Raw genomic sequence first — 12,102 nt, forward strand, 5'->3', positions numbered from 1 at the left:
TTACTCTCTACTGAATATGTGAATATTCAAGCTTTTCAAATTTCTTGACTTTCTCAATCAAGTCCCCATTGAGACTAGCCAGGGGTTCAGAGGGGGAGAGGAAGGCTGTAAAACCAGGTCAGAAAAGTGGGCAAGCGGGAAGTCTACACTCAGTCACCTGCTCCAGCATCTTGCTGGTCTCTCTTAACCTGACGTGAAAGAACGATATTTCCTAAGGAAAAGAAAATAATTGTATGGAAGAGAGCTGACTGAATAGGGAGTGGGAATTTCTGAAAAGTAAAGCTCAAATACCCTCTTCCTGCAAGTCTGGTTTGGGGTGCTCTCTAGAATAGATTATTTTTAGTGACTGATTCATGGTCCATCATGCAGGAATAAAAGGGCAGAGATAGTCATATATGTCCAGTTTAGAGAAAATGTCAACAATGTGAAAATCTTGCATCTGTTATAGGTGAAAATATACATGTTTCGTTCACATATTTAGGACCATGGTAATAATGCTACAGTGTAATCTCATTTCTATGAATAAGGTTAATTTCATGACAGCTTTTTTTGGAAAGTCAGCATTTGGCTGCTTCATCTAAGAATTTTATCCTAAAATATTTTATTTTCTATGAGTAATAGATGGAAGTAAAAATCTGTCATGGTGGCCACCTCTTCCTTTTTAATAGAGACACAGAATCTCAACTTTGAAAGCCCATGAAAGTCTAATAAACGTCATCAAGGGCAGCAGCAGCACCTTTTGTTGAATAAAGCTGACAACATGGTGCAAATTATGGTGGAATTAAAACAAGATTTTACTGCTCATCTTTTGGCTTTGCATGTTACTAGGGCTTGGAAGAAAGGAAGAGATGGGTCAGGCACTGTGCTGGGAGTTAGGAGTATAACAGATTTGCTCAGTAGTGGAAAGACAGACAAATGAATCAGCCTTCTCCTTAAAATGCAGCATATGCTATGGGAGAAGTCTAGGAAGGGAGCTACCGATGCTTCTGCCAGCCTTCTCTAGCCTGGTCTGTTCCAGCTTGCAGCCCCCATTTAAAGAGTCACTTAAAGCAATCACAACTCTTACAATTGTATTCTCTATCTTTGCAAGAGACTTGAACAAAAACAATGCGGAGAAGACTTGGCTTGGTGGCCTAAGTCTGTGCATTGTGATAACCGAGGGACTAGCTCTGTCCTCTGCCACCACTTATCCTGTGTAAAAGACATGAGATAGAAACTGAATGGTGCAAATAAAGCACCACTGCCAAAAATCACCTGCACAAATGCCCAGAGAAATAAGAAAGTTTTCTCTTAAATAGTGTCTTCAAAAATGTAGCGTTAGAAGGATATAGGCCATCTGTAGAGGTTATGCTTTCTGATAGACATGGACTACACAGGGCAAAAGAAAAGGATCCTTCAGAAGAAAAGTATGTGTATTCATAGGAAGGAACATGGTCTGAGGCTAGAAAACCTGGCTTTGCCTCCCTTCTTCACTCCCTACATCCTAAAGCCTCAGTTTGGGCATGTCCCAAAAAAGGATAATACCAGTCCAACTTGACAAAGTTGATGAGTTTACTGTATAATTAACTGGATGATTGTGTAAACTTAGTTAAACTGGGAAGGCAATACTGATCCTTCATCCCCACGTTCGGCTCTATCAAAGGACCTCATCTGAGGTGACTGTAGATTTTAGGGTCCTCAAGAAAAAAGTAGAAACCCAGTGATTCAGGGGACATGTGTACCTTTTGGCCACCATGTAAAAATTATGTAAAAAGAGCTTTTTGCTTCTCTGAAGACATATCTCCATAGCCCAGCCTCAAAGATGGTGGTTTCAATATCATTTAGATGAAATTGGAATAGAGCCTGAATAAACATATCTGCTGTTCTTATTGTGAAAAAAATATTTTTCTTTTCTTCAGCCTAACAAGCTACGTTGCAAGTTAGTATCTCCAAAGAGGAAAAATGGAGAAGGTAAAATCCCAGAATCTTAGCTTTGCAAGGACCTCGGCCCCACCACCAGCTTTCACTAACTCCCACCCTAATCCCCATGAAAATGCAGAAATCCCCTCTGGACAACCTATAGTGGTTCTTTAAACCACCCTCAGCATGTGAAAACTGTTACATTTGAAATGAAAATAGCATTTGATTTAATGAGAAACAAAGAAAAATATCAGTCATTTATTGCATTTTACGTATCATCTCTTCATTCCTTCCATTTCACTCAGAGAAACTTCTGGTGCTTCAGAAGACTCTATATATTCAGGGAAGCAGGAGCTAAACAAATTATCAAAGCTGGTGGGGAGGGGGAGTGGTAAAATCCAGATACAAGCACAGTCGTCACCAAATTTCCAAGAGGCCCCAAAAGATAAGATGAAAGGAAAGCCAAGAGCGGAGAACATTTTTCTACTGACGCTCCAGCTCTGGAACTTCTTATCCCATACTTTGCAATGAATCTATCTCCTCTCCGTGATCAAAAGCCAAGTCTTTGTCTTGAGCCACAGATGGATCAGCAGGACTCACATCATGCAAGCACATCTGGTAGCCAGGTGCGTGTTCCTCTCTGTGCCTGGGAGCCCACGGAGAAGCCAGATTTGCCATACTCCATCCAGGACCCCAGAATACGTTGCTCTGTTATTGCACGAACTTTCTGTCTTTTCCTTCCCCTTTGCAACATAAAATGGGCTGGGAGTGGGGCCATGGATGGATACCCTGGGAAGTAGCTTCGATGAAGTTGGGGAAAGATGCTTCTCCAACCTAGTTCTATTGGGCCTGCTGAACATTCTTGATTCCACAAATTAAAGAGTTCCAACCAAACAAGTCCCCTACTCTTTTCTCTACATTTTTGATCACTGCCCCCCTGGTTCCTTCTTTCTCAAAATGTCTTCACTTTTTTTCTCTGTCCAACTAACACCTATAAAGTTATTTTTGTATCTCAGATTTCTAATACAAAATTAACATGTGGTTGGAGAGTATTTGAGCAATACAGAAGGGCATGAATTAAAAACTCCCGTTCAACCCCATCACACCCCCAAAAGTTTGTTATTCGTGGTTTGATATGTAGCCTTCCATATTTTTTCCTATTTTTACGCAAACACTATACTTCTTTCATGGGATTGTGTTATATATGCTACATGGCAACCTGCTGGTTTGCATTCAGCAATATATTTGCCGATACCATCTTCCCTATACAGCAATTCATTTTAATAATCAACCAAGAGTCCTCTCTAATGACTTTTAAGTTCCAGCTCAAGTCCTATCTTCCTCTGTGATTATCTGAAAATTCCAGTCTTTCCCTGCACTTTTTCACATGGCCATCTTCTCATATGTTGTCCCAATGTGTCATTTAAGTTTTCATATCTTCTTCCCATGTCTTTCTCTCCTTATCTCCTCCACAGAATGTGATTCCAGGAGAGTGGGGTCTGTGCACTTGATATTTTCATATCACCAGTGTTACATGCAGTGCCTGCCCAGACAGCATACACCCTTGAACATAATGCACACTAATATGGACTGGCTGAATATAAAAATTTATGGCATGATGGATCAAAACCTATCATGTACAGTCTGAAAGCATAAATCAGCCAACTATTAAGAGTGTTCATTTCTGGTGGTAAGATTATGGGAAATGCTTCATTGTATTCTTGTTATATATTTGTGGATTTTTTCTTTGCATACAATAGTATATTCCATTTGTAATAAAAATAAGGAAAAATTTTATTGTTAAATTTGTGACTTTAGTGGCCCGATTAAGATTACACTATAGCACAGTGTGATCGCATAGACTCTGAAGTCAAGTTGCCCTTGTTTGAATCCCAGCCCTGCTTCTTTCTATGCTACCTTTCATTGGGCATTTTATTGAAAACATCTGAACTTCAGTTTCCTCAAATGCAAGATGGTGGTGATACTATATACCACAAGGATTATTGTGAGGATTAAAAAGTTAGCAGGTACTAAGTATTTAATACAGTGCCTGGAGCAGAGTTTGCTCTCCTTAAATTTTAGCTATTACTATCAGAAGCAGGGATGGGGCTGGAAGTTCAAGTCTTCCGCTTCCAATCCAGTGTTGTCCTCATCACGCTGCATGAATCTTCTGAGGAAGAGAACCAGCGACATGGGGGGTGAGGGCAGTGATTTCCCCTCCTGATTGGAATGCTGGTTTGCTGAACAGGAGAGAAGAGACTTATACAGCACCCAGTAATGCAATTAGGACATGCTTGCTGAAATAAGGTGCCCTGCTGAGTTGGTGAAAGGACAGCTGCAGCTGTGTCTTGGTGGCTCATACCAAGTAATGTTGACTACATTCATTTTTCCTTTTGAAACAGTACACTGATTACATATTGAGCCAGTCTTGGAGTCCAGTCCCTCCTCCCCAAGACAACCACATCAGGGTCAACTCTTTGCATTTTCCCAAACATATTTTATCGTCCAAATTTAGAAGGCAGCCCCTTTTCATTGGAGGGACACTGAAACTGTCTGTTCCTGATCTATACGGGCTAAAGAGGTCCTAAACTCCTCTTCTTTCACGGGAAGGTGGAAGGCCTTCTGGGAGGAGGTCTAGGCTTGGCTTTATCCAAGGCGGTCAAGAAGCCACTGTCTCAACTCCAACTGCACACCTTCTCAGTGCCTTGGACATCTCTCCTCCCATGCCCTGTGCCTGGATTAACTCAGTGGCCTATGCTCCATTAAGAAATGCTCCCCAGGGTGGGGTTATCACGACCAAGAATTCTAGAAGCCATGAATTTTGAGCTGGGAAAAATCCCTAGGGATTCTGCAACCTTACCACCTTTCAGATGAGTAAACAGAATCAGAGAGATTAATCTCTTGGTTACGGGAAAGCTGATAAATAACACTTCTCTAAGCCACATTCCTCAAAACTAAATGGTTAGCCTATTTGTAGGAGCTATTGCCAGCTGTGCACTGAACCCTTTGGGAGAGCCTGTGTGTCTATTATTTGGGGTTAGGGGACCTGGTACTAAAGAAGCAAAATTCAGATTAATTGATCTATTAATGGAATAATTCTCCCCATTTTCACACCAAACGCCTGGAGCACAGACCCTGGTAGACCAGGGAGAGAAAAGAGCAATCCAATGTACCACAAAAGACCTTCATGGGTTTTCGTTGCTTCAAAACGTGCTTCAGACCAGAAGTCCAATAACCAGAGTCAGCTGCAGCCATGAATGTGATGAGAGATTTATAGAAAGCCACATTCATCAGTTCTTAAATGTACTCATTCTGTTGGCTTAGAGCTGATGAATGATTGAAAGTGGATCAGTTTGTTTTTGAGCTGTTTTGGAACCCATTTCAGCCAAATGCCAACCTTGCTGCTGACATCTTTATCCTGGATTCTTCCCTTTATTTTTCAACAAAACCAATACTGTCCTTGAACTAAGGGCCCTGGGACACAAATTAAGAAGATCCAGATGTCTCAGACATTCATACATCTCATTTCAACCTGAATTCCACTTCTACAAAGAGGTTTCTCTGATGGTCTCAATAGCCTTCCTCCCACAACAAGTTTATGTCTTCTTATATGTTTCAGCTATGTAGTGCCTACACTTTGTAGCATGAATTATATTATAATTATTTTTGTAATGTCCACCTTCTTTAGCTATTGTAAAATCATGAAGGAAAGGAATGGATCAGCTTGGTTTACCATTGTTCTTGGTTATACTTAACACTGCCTAGAGCCTACAGTAAAGACACAATAAATATCGCATGGATGGATGGATGGATGAATGGATAGAGAGATGAATGTCAGGTACTTGACTCTGTCCTTAGAGTACACATCACAAAACTGTTTAAAATGAAGTTTTTTTTTCCAGTCAACTCAAAAATAAACTTGCCAGGAGAATAATTTATCTTTTATGTAGCACAAAGTGTAATGAAGAGCTGACAATTAACCAGAAAATTCATACTGTGTAAACAGACGGACTGAGTCCCCACTTCACACCAGATTCCTTTTTGTCTGTTATCTGGGTAATTCAGCTTGCATCTGGTGTGTTTTTCCTTTGCTATTTGAGTAGTTGCGTCAATACATCCCCCGTCTTATTTTTCCTTTAGGATGAGTAAAACAGAAGCGATTGATTTGTGATTTATGGACAGAATCTAGACTTCTGAGTTTTATTGCCCTCCTAGTTTGTTTTTCAAGTGTATCAGGTCAGAGAAAACCTGAAATAAGTCACTTGCCTTTATCAGTGGCTTTCGGCCACAGAGAATTCTTAACAGTACACAGGTGCGTAGAAATGGGATCCCAGTCCTAACGTAAATAGGACAAGCACTGAGCATGGGAAGAAACATTTTAGTTGCACAATCCAGTGGTTTTAATTCCCCGATAAGCACACAAATCAGTTACTTACAGCACTGTTGTTTGAAGCCAGCCAGCCAAGGAAATCACATAAGATTGAACTCAACCTTTATATCAACCAGAAAGCATCTAGAATTGGCAAAGATGCTGACCTTACTCCCAAAGAGAGGCTTGTGACCTGAGAGAATCTGGCTCATTATCTAACAAAATTGAAGCCCTAATTAAGTCTGTCTCTTGCATCTTGCATCACAACTCACCCCTGGTCAAAGCACAACATGATACAGTCCAGCATTTTTTTATCTTATTTTGGTGGCATTCAGAAAATGAGTTTTTAGAAATTCTGGCCCTTCCAAATAGGGCCAAAAGAAAGACAAAGATTGAAAGTGAAAAACAAAACAAAACAAAACAAAATCATTATTGCTCATTACTTTGAGAAAGACTCAATTCTCTGATGGGTCAGAGGTACAGAAGGGCCAATATTTGTTCAGATGGTGAAAATGGCAGATCCAAAGGTGATCAAAGAAGCTTAGGGTAAAGAATTTGTATTGAAGTGAAGTTCTTCCTCTAAAATCACTTTCCAAGGCTGAAATTCAAAGACTTTAATCTTGAATCCAAGAGCAACTCTGTCTTCCATCTTTTTCAGTTAATGGTTATTCTTTTCTATTCCACAAGTCATACATGTTTATGGTTTAAAATTTGGGAAATGTGGAGACAGTCAAAATAAGAAAATTAAATTCATCTATAATCTCCCTACGGAGGGATAGCCAGTAACAACATTTCGATGAATAGCTTCTTTCCACACTTTTTTATGCAGACAGGCATTTTGATTTTATTTAAAAAAAAATCTTTTTAACCAACTTTTAATGTCATTAATATTTAAATTTTTTAATAACTGCCTGGTATTTTCACATGCATTTCTAACAATTTAGCACAAGACCAATCCTTCATTCCATGTTGATTCTTCTAGTCATGATATGATCCATGAAACTTAGAGTCAATTCCCAGTCACACTACCTAGTTCTATGTTTTGGGGCAAGGTCTCTGAGTGTTGGTTTCTCATATACACAGTAAAGGATTACATAGTAGAAGTCCAGAAAGTCCAGGCAGAGGACTTCATATATATGAATTATATAATCCACAGCTTCTTAACTGCTCCATTTGCCTACTAGGGAGAAGGCCATGTGAGAGAGAGTTCCCCTTCCTCTTAACCCTTTAATTTGTTTTCTTTCAATTTTTCCATTTCCTTTCCCCTGAAACAATGAAATGTGATACCTTTTATCTCCTTATCTGAACGGGTCCTTGGCTTCTTCTTCTCCTGCTTCTGCAAGCTTGGCACCAGTCTCCTGCAGAGAAAATGCGAAGGGCTGATCTGAGCCCCAGGGACAAAGCAGCTACCTTTACGTGTGTTCCTTCCACCAGACTCATCCGAACTCTATGCTGCCAGTGTAAAAACTTGACTCCTGGAACTTCAAGTAAATCTCTGCCTTCTTGCAGGCTCCAGCCAGAGAGAACGTATGAAGATATGTAAAAGGCATGTTCATTTCCTTTGGACCAGAGACAGAGAAGTTAACCTCTTCATTTTTCAAAGGGACGAGTAAGGATTTTGTGTTCTACATCAAAGAGAGAATAGGAAGCAACAATGATTTCCACAGTAGCCTCTGAAAATGGATGGGGAACTCATCTGCTCATGATCTGGAATATAAAGGAATTCCTGAGGTCTGACATTGTCACTCACTTGTAGCAAGATTTGCAGGGTTTCTTGAAACTTCCTCTTGCAGTCCTGCACAACCTGGGTCTTTGAGGGATGGTTTTCATGCCCATTGCCTAAAAGGAACCACTGACTTTTCCCCAAGGTTTAACCAAGATATTCATGTAAGTGGTCTGAGACTAACAAAGATCTGGAGATTAGCTACAGATTTGAATTTTATCTCTGCATTTCTTTGGAGTCTATCAGTTTGGGTACCTCAAAAAGATCCAACATCTCTCACTAGAGTTTTCTGTAGCACGTCCACCGAGAAGATATGAAGAAGCTTCTGATGTTTTGCTTTTATCATGAATTCCATTGACCCATGAGACTTCTTATTCTGGTGTGAAGTAAGAGGGGGAGGTGGGGATAGCCAAGGCACATTTCATTCTCTTTGTAGATGCTGATATTTCCACATATCAGCAAGCAGGATTCCAAGGGATGATGCCACCAGGTCACTGAGCATCTTCTGAGACATTTCCTTCTGGATTATTTCTCTCCCATCCTTGTTGGTCCACAGCAATAATACTCGTTGAACCAGGCATCATTCCCCACTGTTGCTCATGCACCTAGTGAGAAGGTCTCTTCTCTTTGAGATGTGGAAAAGCAAAATGAGATAAGAGAGAAAGAAAATGCTTTGAAAGTAAAGTGCTGTGCATATGAAAAGGATTGGAGATTTTTGTTTGTAATGGCTCAGATTAACCCCATCTTGTCCCATTGCATCGGTCGGGAGACTCTATCTACTGGCCAAGTCTGTAATAATATCGCATTGTTGAAACTGAAATCGCCTCACAATAGGCAAGTGTCACAGCACTTAGATCAGTGGATAAATGTATTTCAGATCAAAGCATATTTCAGATCAAAATGACAAAGAGTTTCTGAATATTTAGAGTCATTCTACAAGGAAATGAGTGCCCAGAAGAGTACTGGGTAAGCTGAAATAGTGCTGCAGGACCAACTCTCAGGGATGCTGTAGAGAAGTTTCCTGCCTTGGACCAGACCACAGCTGAGGTTCCATCCAGCTCCAGGAATCTGTGGCTCCCCTCTTAGATGACCGCTACTGCTGTTTGTAAATATATAAAGGGCTGTAATGTAGAAGAGGAGGCATTTTATTTCAAAGTGACAAACTGGGCCCAATCCATGGAAGTTGTAGGAAGGTGAGCTTTGGCTCAACACAGGAGGAACATTTGAACATTTAGAAACATCTTATAAGTGACTGTTTCAAACTCAAGTAAAAATAACTATGGGAGAATAATTTGATCAAAGTTAACCTCCCAGTGTTAGACTTCATTTTCCTGATTCTTAATCCTCCTCTTCTGGGTTCCCTGTTTCATATGCCTTCTCCAATCCAAGGCTACATGTACTTGGCAAATTCTTATTTTGAAAATCAGGGGAAATTTTGGCCATAAAAAGGAATGAAGTTCTGATACATGCTACAACATGGATGAGACTTGAAGACATCATATTGAATGAAATAAAGCAGACACAAAAGGACAAATACTGTGTGATTTCACTTACATGAAATCATTAGAATATGCAAATTAATAGTCAGAAAATAGAACACAGGTTAACTGGGGCAGGGTGGGGGTGGGAAATAAGAGGTAATGCTTAATCGTTTGGGGTAATGAAAAAGTTTTGGTAACAGACTGTGGTGATAATAGCCCAACATTGTGAATGCAATTAACACCACTGAATTGTATACTTTTGTTTAAAATGAAGAATGTTCTGTTGTATTTATGTTACCCCAATAATTTTTTTAAAATAACCCATAGGAATGTACAACACAAATAGTGAGCCATAATGTAAGCTATGGACTACAGTTAGTATAATTAGAATAATATTTGATCATCAATTGTGACAAAAGTACCACACTAATGCAAAGTGTTAATAATAGCAAAAGCTGTGTGTGAGGTAGGTATATGGGAACTCTGTATTTTCTGCAAGGTTTTTCTGTAAACTTACAACTGTTGTAATAAAAAATTAAAAATAAAAATTCAAAAAAAAATCAGAGGAAAGCCATGTGTTGGGGACAATTTGCTGAGAATCCCCTTCTCGTCCTGCTGCCTTGTAACTCCTTCCTTTCTTAGACTCTCTCTCAATGGAAAAATTAAATTAATATATTGCTCAAGCTATGCTCAAGCCTCCAAAAACTAGATTGTATGGATTGAAAATGCTTGGCTGGAATTTTCTGTTTTTTTGTTGGGTGTTGCATGTAGATACAATCATCCTTCGCCATCCTTCACCAACTTGTCTCAGTAGCAAAATGTTATTCAATCTTAGCTCCTCTCCCCTCTGAGTCTTCCCTACCTGACTTTATCCTTCCCCAGAACCACCAGCAGCAGCATTGTGGAATCAGGTATTCCCTCACTCACTTCCCCAATTACCTGGTACATAAATCAGATAAGTGTTTGCTGCTTTTTGCATTGGCTTATTTGTAGACATTCATGGTGAGGACTACGTCTTATTTATCTTTGTATCTCCAGCACATTATTTGGTGCCTGGCCCTTTGGAGTTTCACAAAATAAGTTTACTGGATTGAAAATATGCATCGATTTGGCCTTCATGCATAGATTATTGCATAGGTTTTGCATCTAACCAGAAGGCCAGTTGCAAATGGATCCTGGCACAGCCTCAAATGCAACAAAACATGAGGATCTTAAAATTTGGGGTATATTTAAGAATCTCCCAAAATGCCTTTTTGGGCTGCTAAGGAGCAAGGGAGCTCCCACCTCAGTCCCTTTGCACTCACCATCCCTGCTGTGGTTCTCAATGGCTCCCTCTTTCACTTCATTATCTGTCACATGAAGATGTTAACTCAACAGTGAGGTCTTGCCTGGCTGCCTTATATAAAGTAAAACCACTCATCCCCAACCTCGGTTTTCCCTATCCACCTTACTCCATTTTTCTCCATAGCACGTATCACCACCTGACATGCTATGTATCTACTCGCTTATTTGTCTGCCTTCCCCTCATCAAGAGAAAAGGGGCTGTGTAGGTTTTGTTCATTCTGTATCCCCAGATCTAAAAGAATGCCTGGCAAATAGTAAGGGCTCAATAAACATCTGCTGGACAAGTGAAGGGTGAATGAATGAATTGCTGTAGACAAAAAAATGATTGCCTAATAAAAATTCAATCACATACTTGAAAAATAAAAAGCCAAAACACATTCTTGGAACAAGAGAAAAAGGATAGAGACAATAAAATATGAGATAATATGAGATAAGAGACGTAGAAGATCAACCCAAGCTTCCTACCTTCACCCCACAGGGTTTTCAGAAAGAGAAGAGATAAAATAAAGGGGAGAAAATGTTGGAAGAAAATTTGTGAGCACTGAAGAAAGTCACCCATCTTAAAATAGAAGTTTCATCCAAGGATGAGAAGATACTAGAAGGTTTCAGGAAGAAGTAAAGAAAAGTTACCTACAAAGAAATGAGAATAAGATTAGAATCAGACTTCCCATTAATGGCACTGGATGTTAAAGGACAATAAAACCAAGTCTTGAAAATTATGAAGAAAAATTTGAACCTAAAATTTTCTGCCTAAGCTATCAATGAAGTATAATAACAAAATCAAATTTTCAGGCACACAAATAATGTGAAAGTTTACCGCTCATGGAGCCTTTCCAAATACATAACCAAAAGATGTTCTTTAGCAAGATGAAAATAGAAACAAAGAAAAAGGTGAAAGTAAGATCCAAGAAACATTGGCCCTCATCAAAGAGACAGCTGTACAATAGGTATAAAAAAGCAATGGTTCAAATTAGAACAGGAGATTGTCTTTTTTTAAAGATAATACATCACTCATAACAAATAATTGTTTAAAAATTGGATGAAAAGTGAAAATATAAGCTGCTTTAATTAATTAGAGAAAAGAGAAACAATTAGAAACACCAGGAAATTCAAAAAGCTGGATGAGAAAGTCATATGATGAAAACTAGAATGTGATATGATTTTAACCAATTTATGCAATTTAAGGAAGAAAGCCATTTGATCTTAACACTAGAGATACTTTTCATTGATCACAGTTTATAACATAGAATTACACATTGTTCTGTAATGCCCAGTTATGCAACTTG

Source organism: Choloepus didactylus, chromosome 6 (genome assembly GCF_015220235.1).
Source record: "Choloepus didactylus isolate mChoDid1 chromosome 6, mChoDid1.pri, whole genome shotgun sequence".
NCBI classification, from domain to species: domain Eukaryota; kingdom Metazoa; phylum Chordata; class Mammalia; order Pilosa; family Megalonychidae; genus Choloepus; species Choloepus didactylus.